We start from the raw sequence: 15,000 nt of genomic DNA on the forward strand, positions 1-15,000 counted from the left end.
CAGACAATTGCAAACAAATGCTTAAAAAAATTCAAAACTCTGCAAAAATCCGGTACAAATTCTTCATGGTTCGAAACGTTACACTATTTCTTCAGATCGGCTACTACCTATTTATAAAACATTTTATCTAATTTTTTCTTCAATTTAATTGTTTTTCTTGTTTTATTCTGAGTTGAAAAAGCCGAAAAGACTGAAGTCAGTACTAACCTTTACAAAATGTACTTCATGATAAAATTATATAAGCATTTCTACCTTTTTTTCTTTATATATATATAGGGAGAGTTTTCGAAAAAAACAAAAGACGAAGGCAGGTGGTGTACAAAACAAACAGATGTATTAGTATAACGCTCAGGAATAGAAAAAGTATTTTACGTTTCGAGCCTATGCTCTTCTACAGAAAGGGACGCAGAAAAAAACAAACAAGGAGAGAAATAAGGAGAGAAAAAAGGAGAGAATGTCTATATATATATATATATATATATACATTCAGATATATGTACATACATAAACTCACTACAGACATGTATATATGTGCGTGTACTTGTACACACACACACACACACACACACACGTATCTGTATTTATATATTTATATATTGTGACCACCATCCTGGTTCCTTGCAAACCATTTACACCCCAAAACATTATCTGTACGAGAAGAAAGCAACGAATGAGGTAAGAGTGTCTGCGTGGATGTTAGCATAAGACCAAATATCTCTTGAGAAGAATAGACCATTATTGCTGCAGGAAGATGAAACAAACACGTCCGTGGGTCAGAAACAGGAGCGTATCTGTGAGTAAATTTAGACTATCAGTCGTAGGGGCCATTTTCTAGATGCGTCTAAGGTGTCTGAGGGTGTAGTGTCTGCACCGTCTCATAGTATAAAACTCGATTACATTAGGCCAGTATTTTTCTTTTTATGTCTAACTTGAAGTAATGAAAGTCGAAGTAGCCATGGCTGTGATTTTGAATTTAGATCATAACAAAATGGTATTTTCTTCACTGCTTTATAGATTTTGCAAGTCTGCGGCTACGTCAAGGGAATTGCTGTTATGAGTTGTCTCAGTTCTTACTGAATTACATTTCTTCTTTTGTTATATTTTGTAATCTTCAGCGAATGTTTTTTTTCTTTAAAATAAATAAAATACAGTAAAAATAAATAAAAAAAGTTCTTCGTTTTGTTTTTTGTCTCTTTTCATCTCCTAAGTGTTTTACGATGGCATCTTCTTGTTGCTAATTGTAGCTGGCTTTCAAGAATAAAAGAAATGAAAGATAAGAGCGACGAAAACAAAACGAAATGATACTGATAATGGTAAACGTTTCACTCACTCCATCATAATTTTACGACTTACTTCTGCTTCTATTTATCATCCATCTTTTATATATTTTCTTGTTAATTTTTTTTTATATCTTAAGCTTGTGCTTCAAAGAGAAAAAGTCGACTCTTTAGATTACTAAGATGCTAAAAGGACTAAAGAACAAAACAAAAGAAATCTCAATTGGAATTCTTTTTTTTATCCACTCAAAGACTTGCATGTTAAGTAAAATGTAAATTGGATCGTATTGCTCTCGGGTTGTCCAACGAGCTTGTTAGGAATGGTGTTTTGCGATTGAGACAGGAAGTAGAGAGATAGGTAACCATATTGCAAACGAGTGGCAACGTTCTAAATATGGGACTCTATATTTATCTATCTATCTATCTATCTATCTATCTATCTATCTATCTATCTATCTATCTATCTCTATCTATCTATCTGTCTGTCTGTCTGTCTGTCTGTCTGTCTGTCTGTCTATCTATCTATCTATCTATCTATCTATCTATCTATCTATCTTTCTGTCTGTCTATCTGTCTGTCTGTCCACCCGTCCGTCCGTCCGTCTGTCTGTCTGTCTGTCTATCTATCTATCTATCTATCTATCTATCTATCTATCTATCTATCTATCTATCTATCTGTCTGTCTGTCTGTCTGTCTGTCTATCTATCTATCTATCTGTCTGTCTGTCTGTCTGTCTGTCTGTCTGTCTATCTATCTATCTATCTTTCTGTCTGTCTATCTGTCTGTCTGTCCACCCGTCCGTCCGTCCGTCTGTCTGTCTGTCTGTCTGTCTATCTATCTATCTATCTATCTATCTATCTATCTATCTATCTATCTATCTATCTATCTATCTATCTATCTATCTATCTATGTCTGTCTGTCTGTCTGTATGTGTGTATGCCGTATTTTCGGGATTCGGGAATGAAGGTGCACGGGTAGGCTCACCCCAATTTTGCCTAAGTAACTGCAGCTACCCTCGAGTCCTCTAGCTGCATATCTCACACATTTTCATGTACAGAACCATGAACTTTTAGACTGAGGCCCTTCGGTAAGCTATTATGGTAAGCGGAGTTACACTACTTATCTTAACTCTATCAAATATCCCCACTGACCCCTACAGCATTCTCCATCGTTAATAAGACTAGTCACTACCAACCAACAACACTAAAATTATATCAAGAATCACCATTATATTATCAAGAATCACACTGCTACTAACTACCATCCCTAATATAAAGTTATCATCATTGCTCAAGCAATACGCACCATCATCCATCATCACTTGTAGACAAGGCGCAGGAGTGGCTGTGTGGTAAGTAGGTTGCTTGCGAACCACATGGCTCCGGGTTCAGTCCCATTGCGTGGCATCTTGGGCAAGTGTCTTCTGCTATAGCCCCGGGCCGACCAATGCCTTGTGAGTGGATTTGGTAGGCGGAAACTGAAAGAAGCCTGTCGTATATATGTATGTGTGTGTTTGTGTGTTTGTGTTTGTCCGCCTAGCATTGCTTGACAACCGATGCTGGTGTGTTTATGTCCCTGTTACTTAGCGGTTTGGCAAAAGAGGTCGATAGAATAAGTCCTGGGCTTACAAAGAATAAGTCCCGGGGTCGATTTGCTCGACTAAAGGTGGTGCTCCAGCATGGCCTCAGTCAAATGACTGAAACAAGTAAATGAGTAAATGAGTAAGCATGGTTTTTTCTTTATTATAGGCATGTAGCCTGAATATAGAATGGGCATTACAATTACATACAAAACAATACAAAATTTGGGGCACATAAAAGAAATAATGAATCTGAGATGAGTTCTGTGTAATGGGAAATGGAATGGTTTACGAGTCCCCCCAGCTCGCAGTTTCGTTTTACAGTTCCTTATACATTTTGTAATACAGTTTGTAATTGTTCTATTTATTTATCAGTTATAAATTCAATTACGTCATCCAGTCCAATCACGTTGGACAAATTATCAGAACGAATATATAGTTGAGTTATTTTAATCTTTTCTTTAAATGTCTCTACTAATTTATCCATTTTTTCTTTTTCCACTAACACCGCTCTATAGCTTGGTTGGATGTTGTAGCATCATCAGAACTTGCGATGACGAAAGAGTACTGCTGAATATTTACCGTAGTTTAGCCGTCTTAGTAACTAGAATATGTTTGCTTAATTATGTAAGTTATTTTCCTACAAATTTGTGAGAATTGTGATACATATTTTATTATAATGAACTGCCAGTAAACACAAGCAACACAGTACGATAAGAATCATATTTACAATGCAAATAGATATTTTACTTATATTTATTAAAACTTATAAAACATGAGAAAATATGAACTATTTTTGTATGATAAAAGTGAGAATGTTAAAACCATTTTTAATATATTACTTTCAAAGCGCCACCAAAAACCATTACTGACTTATCATAACGTAACGCTCATCAAATTCACTGTCGCTGTATCTTCAACCATGCCCTCCTCCTCGGGATCCTCAATGCCATCTGAGTCAGAGGTGTCTGAATCCTCATATAAAAAGCCATCATCTGCACTATCGAGAGAATTGCTATTGTCTTTGTTTTAACTGCACCCCAAGCATTTTCCAGCAACTGGTAAACTTGAACTGTTGTAGGCTTCTTCATCCGGCCTGTTGGTGTTTGCTCAGATTGGAGTATTATCCATTTGTTCTGTTCTTTACGCATATCGTCATTAAGATTTATTGATAATCCAGAGGTTGCAGTTGATCTCCATGTATTACAGCCACTTGAATGTTTAATCTGTTTATTCTACTCTTGATGGATTTTGTTACACGAGCCCGGAACTGATTCAACATAACAAGCGATGGCTTTTGACAAGTCTACCGAGAAACCATGACCCCATTGTTTCTAACCAGAGTCTTATTCCATCCTCATCCATCCATCATCTAGAGTGAACATGGATGATAATACCCGGTGGAATATTTTCTTTCGGCATTGTTTTCCGTTTGAATATGAGCAAAGGTGGTAATTCGGTGTTACCAGTGCAGGCCAATGCACATGTAAAATGTCATTTCTCACGACCGGAGGTTTTGATAGCCACAGTTTTGTTATCTTTCACGTCAACACACTTATTGGTCAGTATATGAAACCTCACGAAGGCGGCGAGCTGGCAGAATCGTTTGCACGCCGGGCGAAGTGCTTAACAGTATTTCGTCTGCCGTTACGTTCTGAGTACAAATTCGACTTAGCCTTTCATCCTTTCGGGGTCGATTAAATAAGTACCAGTTACGCACTGGGGTCGATATAATCGCCTTAATCCGTTTGTCTATCCTTGTTGGTCCTCTCTGTGTGTAGCCCCTTGTGGGTAGTAAAGAAATAGGTATATGAAACCTCACGAGAGCTTTATCCATATTTGCAATGTGTCCCAGTTCAATATTTGTTGTTTTTCTGATATTTAAAGCAAATCGATGAAACTCACCAGTTTTGATTTCATACTCTGCTATTTTTTTGGTGCTGTTTTTGTTTTTGTTCGCATGGCTAATCCGTTTCGTTTTATGAATCTTTAGTACCACCTGGCGGCACCAGAAAAATCATTATGAGCTCCTGCAGCCGCTCATACTTTGGTATCGTAAATGATTTGTTTCGCCGACGCTGCAAATATCTTGGCTTCGTTGATTTGAAACCCAGGTCTTTATCTCATTCCATCCATTTAGGTTTCGGTTTGCGAAGGTGCTGTTTAGGTCTTCCTGTTTGCTGAAGTTTCTTTTCTTGTTTACGCCAATCACAGACCATATTCTCTGTAGGGAGAGGCCTGAAATGCCTTGCAGCAGCTCGGTTGCCATGTTCCTTTGCGAATGTTACTACCTGCAGTTTATAAGTAACTCTGTAGGCATGTCGTATCGTTGACTCCGTAATGGGATTTTGATAATTTTAAAATTTGTCTGCGTAAGCGCTGGCAGTCGCCGGTACACTGAGACCGACGTCATAACCACCAAAACAAATACCTATTTCTTTACTACCCACAAGGGGCTAAACACAGAGAGGACAAACAAGGATAGACAAACGTATTAAGTCGATTACATCGATCGACCCCAGTGCGTAACTGGTACTTAATTTATCGACCCCGAAAGGATGAAAGGCAAAGTCGACCTCGGCGGAATTTGAACTCAGGACGTAACGGCAAACGAAATACGGCTACGCATTTCGCCCGGCGTGCTAACGTTTCTGCCAGCTCGCCGCCTTACTACCAAAACAAATACCGCTACTAGTTAACAGCTACCTAAACTTTAGACCCCCTGATTATTCTTTACAATTCCACCACACACCAATTCTTTTTTATAAAAGTTTCCGAAGTGGTAATTTATATCAAAGAAGTACTCCTGGCATGTGGAAGCACTCCGTCGGTTACGACGATGAGGGTTCCGGTTGATCCGAATCAACGGAACAGCCTGCTCGTGAAATTAACGTGTAAGTGGCTGAGCACTCCACAGACACGTGTACCCTTAACGCAGTTCTCGGGGATATTCAGCGTGACACAGAGAGTGACAAGGCCGGCCCCTTGAAATACAGGTACAAGAGAAACAGTAAGAGAAAGTTGTGGTGAAAGAGTACAGCAGGGATCACCACCATCCCCTGCCGGAGCCTCGTGGAGCTTTTAGGTGTTTTCGCTCAATAAACACTCACAACGCCCAGTCTGGGAATCGAAACCGCAATCCTATGACCGCGTGTCCGCTGCCCTAACCACTGGGCCATTGCGCCTCCACTCCTGGTATGTACTGTGTTAATTAATAACTAATGTTAACGATCCTCTCAAGTGAACAAACAACAGCACACAGCTGCTGGAGACACAGATTTGATTATAATATACTGAATAAATATATTTTTAATTCATTACTATAACTGCATGTGTATAGCTATATTTTTAATTTACTATATTTAATTGCTAACCATTCTAAAAATAGATGCCAGTAGGCCTACCACAGCACTTGTAAGTTACCCAAGTTTACCTAAAGCCTGATCTTCAGCATATAATACGCAGGGTGATTTTTTTGAGGATAGTTTTGGAGAAAATAGTGCGCCTTATATGCCGGAAAATATGGGGCCTGACGAGCTAGGTTCCCGTTACAAGCCTACGATACCTTAAGTTCTATGGGGCCTGAATCAAACCGTTTTTTAAAATAATAATATACGTAAATCCAACATGATGTCTAGAGTTCCTCTTTCTTTCGTTTGTCCAATCACACGTCTGTCTTTCTGTCTGTTTGTCTGTCTATTTATCATTTTTAAAATAGTCACAAAATCGGAAATTTTGGAGCTGAGGTTAGATGAACAAAAATATTTAACAAACAGTTATTTTATCACTCCCGGAAATATCAAAAGTGAAATTGAACTGAGCGGGATTCGAACTCAGAACGTAGGGAAATGCTGCAACAGTTACGCTCTAGTAATTTCTGATAATCTACTGCCTACATTCACGCGCGCACGCACACACGCATGCGCGAACACGCACACATACATGTATATACACACGTGCATGTACAGACGTATAAAACTATACATATATAAATATAAACACACACATACATTATTTCTTTACTACCCACAAGGGGCTAAACACAGAGGGGACAAACAAGGACAGACAAACAGATTAAGTCGATTACAGTACCAGTACTTAATTTATCGACCCCGAAAGGATGAAAGGCAAAGTCGACCTCGGCGGAATTTGAACTCAGAACGTAACGGCAAACGAAATACGATACACACACATACATATGTACGTGCATGTATGTAGGTATGTAAGTAGTTAGGTGTCCGTGTGTGTGTGTAGTGTGTGTGTATGTATGTGTATGTATATATATATATATATATATATATATATATGGGTATATACATATGTGTATGTGTGTGTGCATGCATATATATATATTATATACTGTGTGTGTGTTTATGTCTGTGTGCATGTGTCTATGTGTGTGTGTGTGCATTTGTATGTGTGCGCGCGCGCATGCCTGTTTGTATATAGTTTGTGGAACAATGAAATAAGTGACATATACAACGGAAATCCCTTTTCGGTGTTCGTGAGGTAATTTATAACTCAAAATGTTGGAGCAACCATAGGCTTCCCCTAGAACTCACTTTGATTGCATTTTATCTAGACACAATATAGAATGATGTAACATAAGCACAAATATAATATATAAGAGATACAGGAACGACACACACACACAAACACACACATGCATAACACATGTATGTATGTGTGTATGTATGTATGTGTGTATGAATGTATGTGTGTATGAATGTATGTATGTATGTATGTATGTATGTGTGTATGAATGTATCTATGTATGTATGTATGTATGAATGTATGTATGTATGTATGTATGTGTGTATGAATGTATGTGTGTATGAATGTATGTATGTATGTATGTATGTATGTGTGTATGAATGTATGTATGTATGAATGTATGTATGTATGTATGTATGTATGTGTGTATGAATGTATGTGTGTATGTATGTATGTATGTATGTATGTATGTGTGTATGAATGTATGTGTGTATGAATGTATGTATGTATGTATGTGTGTATGAATGTATGTGTGTATGTATGTATGTATGTATGTATGTATGTATGTATGTGTGTATGAATGTATGTATGTATGTATGTATGTATGTGTGTATGAATGTATGTGTGTATGAATGTATGTATGTATGTATGAATGTATGTATGAATGTATGTGTGTATGTATGTATGTATGTATGTATGTATGTGTGTATGAATGTATGTATGTATGTATGTATGTGTGTATGAATGTATGTGTGTATGAATGTATGTATGTATGTATGTATGTGTGTATGAATGTATGTGTGTATGTATGTATGTATGTATGTGTTGATGATGTATGGTGTATGAATGTATGTATGTATGTATGTATGAATGTATGGTATGTATGTATGTATGTATGTATGTATGAATGTATGTATGTATGTATGTATGTATGTATGTGTGTATGAATGTATGTGTGTATGTATGTATATGTATGTATGTATGTATGTATGTATGTATGTGTGTATGAATGTATGTATGTATGAATGTATGTATGTATGTATGTATGTATGTGTGTATGAATGTATGTGTGTATGAATGTATGTATGTATGTATGTATGTGTGTATGAATGTATGTATGAATGTATGTATGTATGTATGTATGTATGTGTGTATGAATGTATGTATGTATGTATGTGTGTATGAATGTATGTGTGTATGAATGTATGTATGTATGTATGTATGTGTGTATGAATGTATGTATGTATGTATGTATGTATGAATGTATGTATGTATGTATGTATGTGTGTATGAATGTATGTGTGTATGAATGTATGTATGTATGTATGTATGTGTGTATGAATGTATGTATGTATGAATGTATGTATGTATGTATGTATGTATGTGTGTATGAATGTATGTGTGTATGTATGTATGTATGTATGTATGTATGTGTGTATGAATGTATGTGTGTATGAATGTATGTATGTATGTATGTGTGTATGAATGTATGTGTGTATGTATGTATGTATGTATGTATGTATGTATGTATGTATGTGTGTATGAATGTATGTATGTATGTATGTATGTATGTATGTGTCTATGAATGTATGTATGTATGTATGTATGAATGTATGTGTGTATGTATGTATGTATGTATGTATGTGTGTATGAATGTATGTATGTATGTATGTATGTATGTATGTGTGTATGAATGTATGTATGTATGTATGTATGTATGTGTGTATGAATGTATGTGTGTATGAATGTATGTATGTATGTATGAATGTATGTATGAATGTATGTGTGTATGTATGTATGTATGTATGTATGTATGTGTGTATGAATGTATGTATGTATGTATGTATGTGTGTATGAATGTATGTGTGTATGAATGTATGTATGTATGTATGTATGTATGTGTGTATGAATGTATGTGTGTATGTATGTATGTATGTATGTATGTGTGTATGAATGTATGTGTGTATGAATGTATGTATGTATGTATGTATGAATGTATGTATGTATGTATGTATGTATGTATGTATGTATGTATGTATGTATGTATGTATGTATGTATGTATGTATGTATGTGTGTGTGTATGCATGCATGTATGTATGTATGTATGTATGTGTGTGTGTGTATGTATGTATGTATGTATGTATGTATGTATGTACGAATGTATGTATGTATGTATGTATGTATGTATGTATGTATGTATGTATGTATGTATGTATGTATGAATGTATGTATTGTATGTATGTATGTATGAATGTATGTATGTATGTATGTATGAATGTATGTATGTATGTATGTATGAATGTATGTATGTATGTATGTATGTATGTATGTATGTATGTATGTATGTATGTATGTATGTATGTATGTATGTATGTATGTATGTGTGTGTATGCATGCATGTATGTATGTATGTATGTATGTATGTGTGTGTGTATGCATGCATGTATGTATGTATGTATGTATGTATGTATGTATGAATGTATGTGTGTATGTATGTATGTATGTATGTATGAATGTATGTATGTATGTATGTATGTATGAATGTATGTATGTATGTATGTATGTATGTATGTATGTATGTGTGTGTGTATGCATGCATGTATGTATGTATGTATGTATGTATGTATGTGTGTGTGTATGTATGTATGTATGTATGTATGTATGCATGTATGTATGTATGTATGTATGTATGAATGTATGTATGTATGTATGTATGTATGAATGTATGTATGTATGTATGTATGTATGAATGTATGTATGTATGTATGTATGAATGTATGTATGTATGTATGTATGTATGAATGTATGTATGTATGTATGTGTGTGTGTATGCATGCATGTATGTATGTATGTATGTATGTGTGTATGAATGTATTGTGGATGAATGTATGTATGTATGTATGTATGATGTATGTATGTATGTATGTATGTATTATGTATGTATGTAGTATGTATGTATTATATGTATGTATGTATGTGTGTGTGTATGCATGCATGTATGTATGTATGTATGTGTGTGTGTGTGTATTATGTGTGTATGTATGTATGTATGTATGTATGTACGAATGTATGTATGTATATGTATGTATGTATGTATGTATGTATGTATGTATGTATGTATGTATGTATGAATGTATGTATGTATGTATGTATGTATGTATGAATGTATGTATGTATGTATGTATGAATGTATGTATGTATGTATGTATGTATGTATGTATGTATGTATGTATGTATGTATGTATGTATGTATGTATGTATGTATGTGTGTGTATGCATGCATGTATGTATGTATGTATGTATGTATGTGTGTGTGTATGCATGCATGTATGTATGTATGTATGTATGTATGTATGTATGAATGTATGTGTGTATGTATGTATGTATGTATGAATGTATGTATGTATGTATGTATGTATGAATGTATGTATGTATGTATGTATGTATGTATGTATGTATGTATGTGTGTGTGTATGCATGCATGTATGTATGTATGTATGTATGTATGTATGTGTGTGTGTATGTATGTATGTATGTATGTATGTATGCATGTATGTATGTATGTATGATGTATGAATGTATGTATGTATGTATGTATGTAATGTATGAATGTATGTATGTATGTATGTATGTATGAATGTATGTATGTATGTATGTATGAATGTATGTATGTATGTATGTATGAATGTATGTATGTATGTATGTGTGTGTGTATGCATGCATGTATGTATGTATGTATGTATGTATGTATGTATGTGTGTGTGTGTATGTATGTATGTATGTATGTATGTATGCATGTATGTATGAATGTATGAATGTATGTATGTATGTATGAATGTATGTATGTATGTATGTATGTATGAATGTCAGGTCACTTTCGAGTGCTACTGGTAACATGTAACCCAGTACAACCTGTTGCATGGTCGGGTCGTCGGCAACTAAACCGGCAACCCCACCAAGCATGCATGATGTGGGGGGTGTTTATTGGACACCCAGCGGGATGAAAAACAAAACCCGTCAAAGGGCGGAGGAACTCTTGAGACTCAACGGCCATCCAATAAATGTCTTAAGGCTGTATCATGCGCGGGGAAATAGAAATCATCGGACTGAATACCCGATCGCGCGGTTAAACCATTGGGAGTGAGGACTCCTAGCCTTTGTGAGGGCATATTTCATTATAGAAAGGTAATCAGGTAACTGGTAAACTCCGACATAAAACCTGTGGCTCAGTGGTTACCGATGATGTTGACTTGTTCTTCTTTTCGGATTATGGCTGCTGTTGCTTAGTGAGTGGGATTGACTCAGTGCACAGCCTTTCCTCACTTTATAAAAGATATCTTCTTGCACAAGCATGGCACGATAACAACATCGATTAAGCTTCGTGCAATGGCCATACTCGATAACGAGGGGGCAGACACCATGTATGTATGTATGTATGTATGTATGTATGTACGTATGTACGTCCTTCCAGGGTGCAAAAAGGAAATTTCTGTCTACATTTTGATGTTGTGTTATTCGTCGGGATGATTTAAGGTCGGTATCCTTTATTTCCATCTCGCCCCAACACCAGCTTCTGTTGATAATATTGATTTCAAATTTTGGCACAAGGCCAGCTATTTCAGCCTCAGTGCTTGACTGGTACTTAATTTATCGACCCCGAAAGCCCGAAAGGATGAAAGGCAAAGTTGACCTCGGCGGAATTTGAACGGATGAAATGCCGCTAAGCATTTCGCCCGGCATGCTAACGATTCTGCCAGCTCGCCGCCTTCACTACTGTCGGTAATACTAGAACTACAAACACGTGGTTGCTCTGGAGACTGATATTCAAGAGGAGAGAATCTCTCCTAGCTTTAAGCATGTTCAAGTATATATATCTGTTGAACTGAATATTGCAGACGACATCGAGAAATGAAAGGAATATCTAGTAAATAATTTCTAACTAAAATTTAACATAGGCGTAGGAGTGGATGTGTGGTAAGTAGCTTGCTTACGAACCGCATGGTTCCGGGTTCAGTCCCACTGCGTGGCACCTTGGGCAAGTGTCTTCTACTATAGCCTCACGGCGATCAAAGCCTTTTGAGTGGATTTGGTAGACGGAAACTGAAAGAAGCCCGTCGTATATATATATGTATATATATATATATGTGTGTGTGCGCGTATGTTTGTGTGTCTGTGTTTGCCCCCTTTGCTTGACAACCGATGCTGGTGTGTTTATGTCCCCGTCACTTAGCGGTTCGGCAAAAGAGACCGATAGAATAAGTACGCGGCTTTTCAAATAATAAGTCCCGGGGTCGAGTTGCTCGATTAAAGGCGGTGCTCCAGCATGGCCGCAGTCAAATGACTGAAACAAGAAAAAGAGTAAAGAGAGAGAATCTCTTATAATAAAGATCCAGAGAGAAAGGAACAGATGCATCGCATCCATGAACACCAGAGACATAAATAAAGATATAATATCTACATTTTGACACCTCTACAAATTACCAGTGGTAAAAATCCAATATATAAGTTCGTGTAGGTTCTCACCTACAAACGAAGATCTAATTAAAGAAACCCATTGAATAAAACAACCGCTAATTAACAAAGCATATTTTAATAGACTTAGTAGATCGAGCTACAGAATATATGTGCATAAAACACAAATATATTAGGCGTTACACACCATAAAGTTGACAAGTCCTACATAAAATATATTGTATGAATCAAATACATACTAATAATCTAAAAACCGCTCATGAAACGGAACATAAAACGCATCCCACAAAACTATAAAATAACACCCATAAAACCATTACAAAAATGTTGAAATGAAATAAAAAACCTTATCAACAACAATGTAATTTATAAATACGATTAGAAGCAGTTGTAAACTTCATGACTCCGGCTGTTCGTTGCCCAAACAAGTACAACATCCTCTCGTAGGATCCCCAGACAAAAGGAACAATTGTAAGACACAACGTCACACAACACAAAACAAAGTTAGATAGGAAGACATTTGTTGTTAACGTAGCCATACTATGCGGAACCACACAACAATAGATTCGCGATTAATGATGGAAGCATTACTCATAATACAGCACAACGCGCCAAAATAAACAGAGAGAAAATATGCACACGTCACAAAACAAAATGAACGTCGTGTGATTGATGACGTTTAAATATATAAGGTATTTCTTTATTATGATTATAAAAATCGATTACACAGAAGGACAAATACAGGACATACATACAAAAAATTTAAGAGATTCGTTTAAAAATTTTCATTTACATTTGGGTATTCATTATAACATAAATGTCCTTACATGACCAGTAGAACAAACAACAGTACATGAACTTATAATCTCACTGGAGTTTTTACACCCCGGCAATTTATGAGGCCCTGCAGCTTTTATTCCTCTCTCTCCTCCATGGTCAAGCTGGGTTTCTGACACCCACCTTTTTTTCCACTTCCTTCCATCTTTTCTCATACACACCCCGTGGTAAGATCCTCTTTTCCAGCCCCATTTTGCTCTTCAGATGATATCTGAAGTAAGTGAGCAAGCCGGGGCCGGAGACAAAGGATCCTATCGCGGCTCCTTCCATCCTTGTTCTCCACATGCATTCTTTTACTACTGCAACCGTGCAGTGAAAACATGCCTCACCTTCCTTCGCGAGTCCAGTTGGCGGTATCATCTTAATCATAGACTCAGCCGACAGCTGTACTCGTCCCAGATGCGATAACACGTGTTCTGCGTAACTTATCAAGTCGGACAACTTCCGACAGTGAACAAAAGCGTGCTGGACGGTTTCATCGTCCAACTCGCACCTTGGACACGTCGGTGGCACTGAAACTCCGTGCCGCGATAACTTCTCGCGAACAGGTAAAGCATTCCTATAGCACTGCCAGGCCAGGGATCTTTGGAAATTATCCAAATACCCCGACCTGAAAGTTTTTTTAAACAGGTTGGTAAGCTGGTCTTCGTCAAACCCCAGATCCCCTCCTAGGACGTCGTCGTTTTTGCCTCTACCAGCCCTCTATAAAATACCGACGGTGGTATTCCCGCAGCCGGCTTGCCCGCCTTGTGGATCAGCGTGAGTGCCTGTCGGCACTCCTTTTGCCATGGAGTCAGTTTCCATCTTTTGATGTAACCGGGTTTAAAATTCACTAAGGAGGCCGGTCTCGGGAAAAATCCCCCTGCCAGCGGACTCCACACCTTATCACCTCCAGGTGGGCCAGAGATGCCTTAGCCTCAACGCATGTCTGCGCATCATCAACCAAGGCATTCCTAACCCACCCTTTAACGGTTCCTGGCAGCAAACGGAGCGCCTCACAAGTGGCCTTCCTCCTTTCCACAAAAAGCGGAAAAGAATTCGCTCCAACTTGTTAAGCCATGAATCGGGGCAAGGGACAACGGTCAGGCGGTAGGTGATACAGATGCAATGAACATCTGCACACCACCTCCGCCTTTCCTTTCAAGGACAGAACCTTCCGGACCAGGTCCGTACTACGGTCCTTCCACCTTGCTTGTCACCTCCTCTCATTGTTCTCCGTTTGGGAGTCTGTTGGCCCAAACCAAACTCCCAGCAACTTAACAGGGCCATCCGTCCAGTGTCCCACGACACTGGACGATATCGACTTGCTCCTCTAGGTGCCGAGGCGCAAGCCAACAGAT

Source organism: Octopus sinensis, linkage group LG6 (assembly GCF_006345805.1).
Source record: "Octopus sinensis linkage group LG6, ASM634580v1, whole genome shotgun sequence".
NCBI lineage: Eukaryota > Metazoa > Mollusca > Cephalopoda > Octopoda > Octopodidae > Octopus > Octopus sinensis.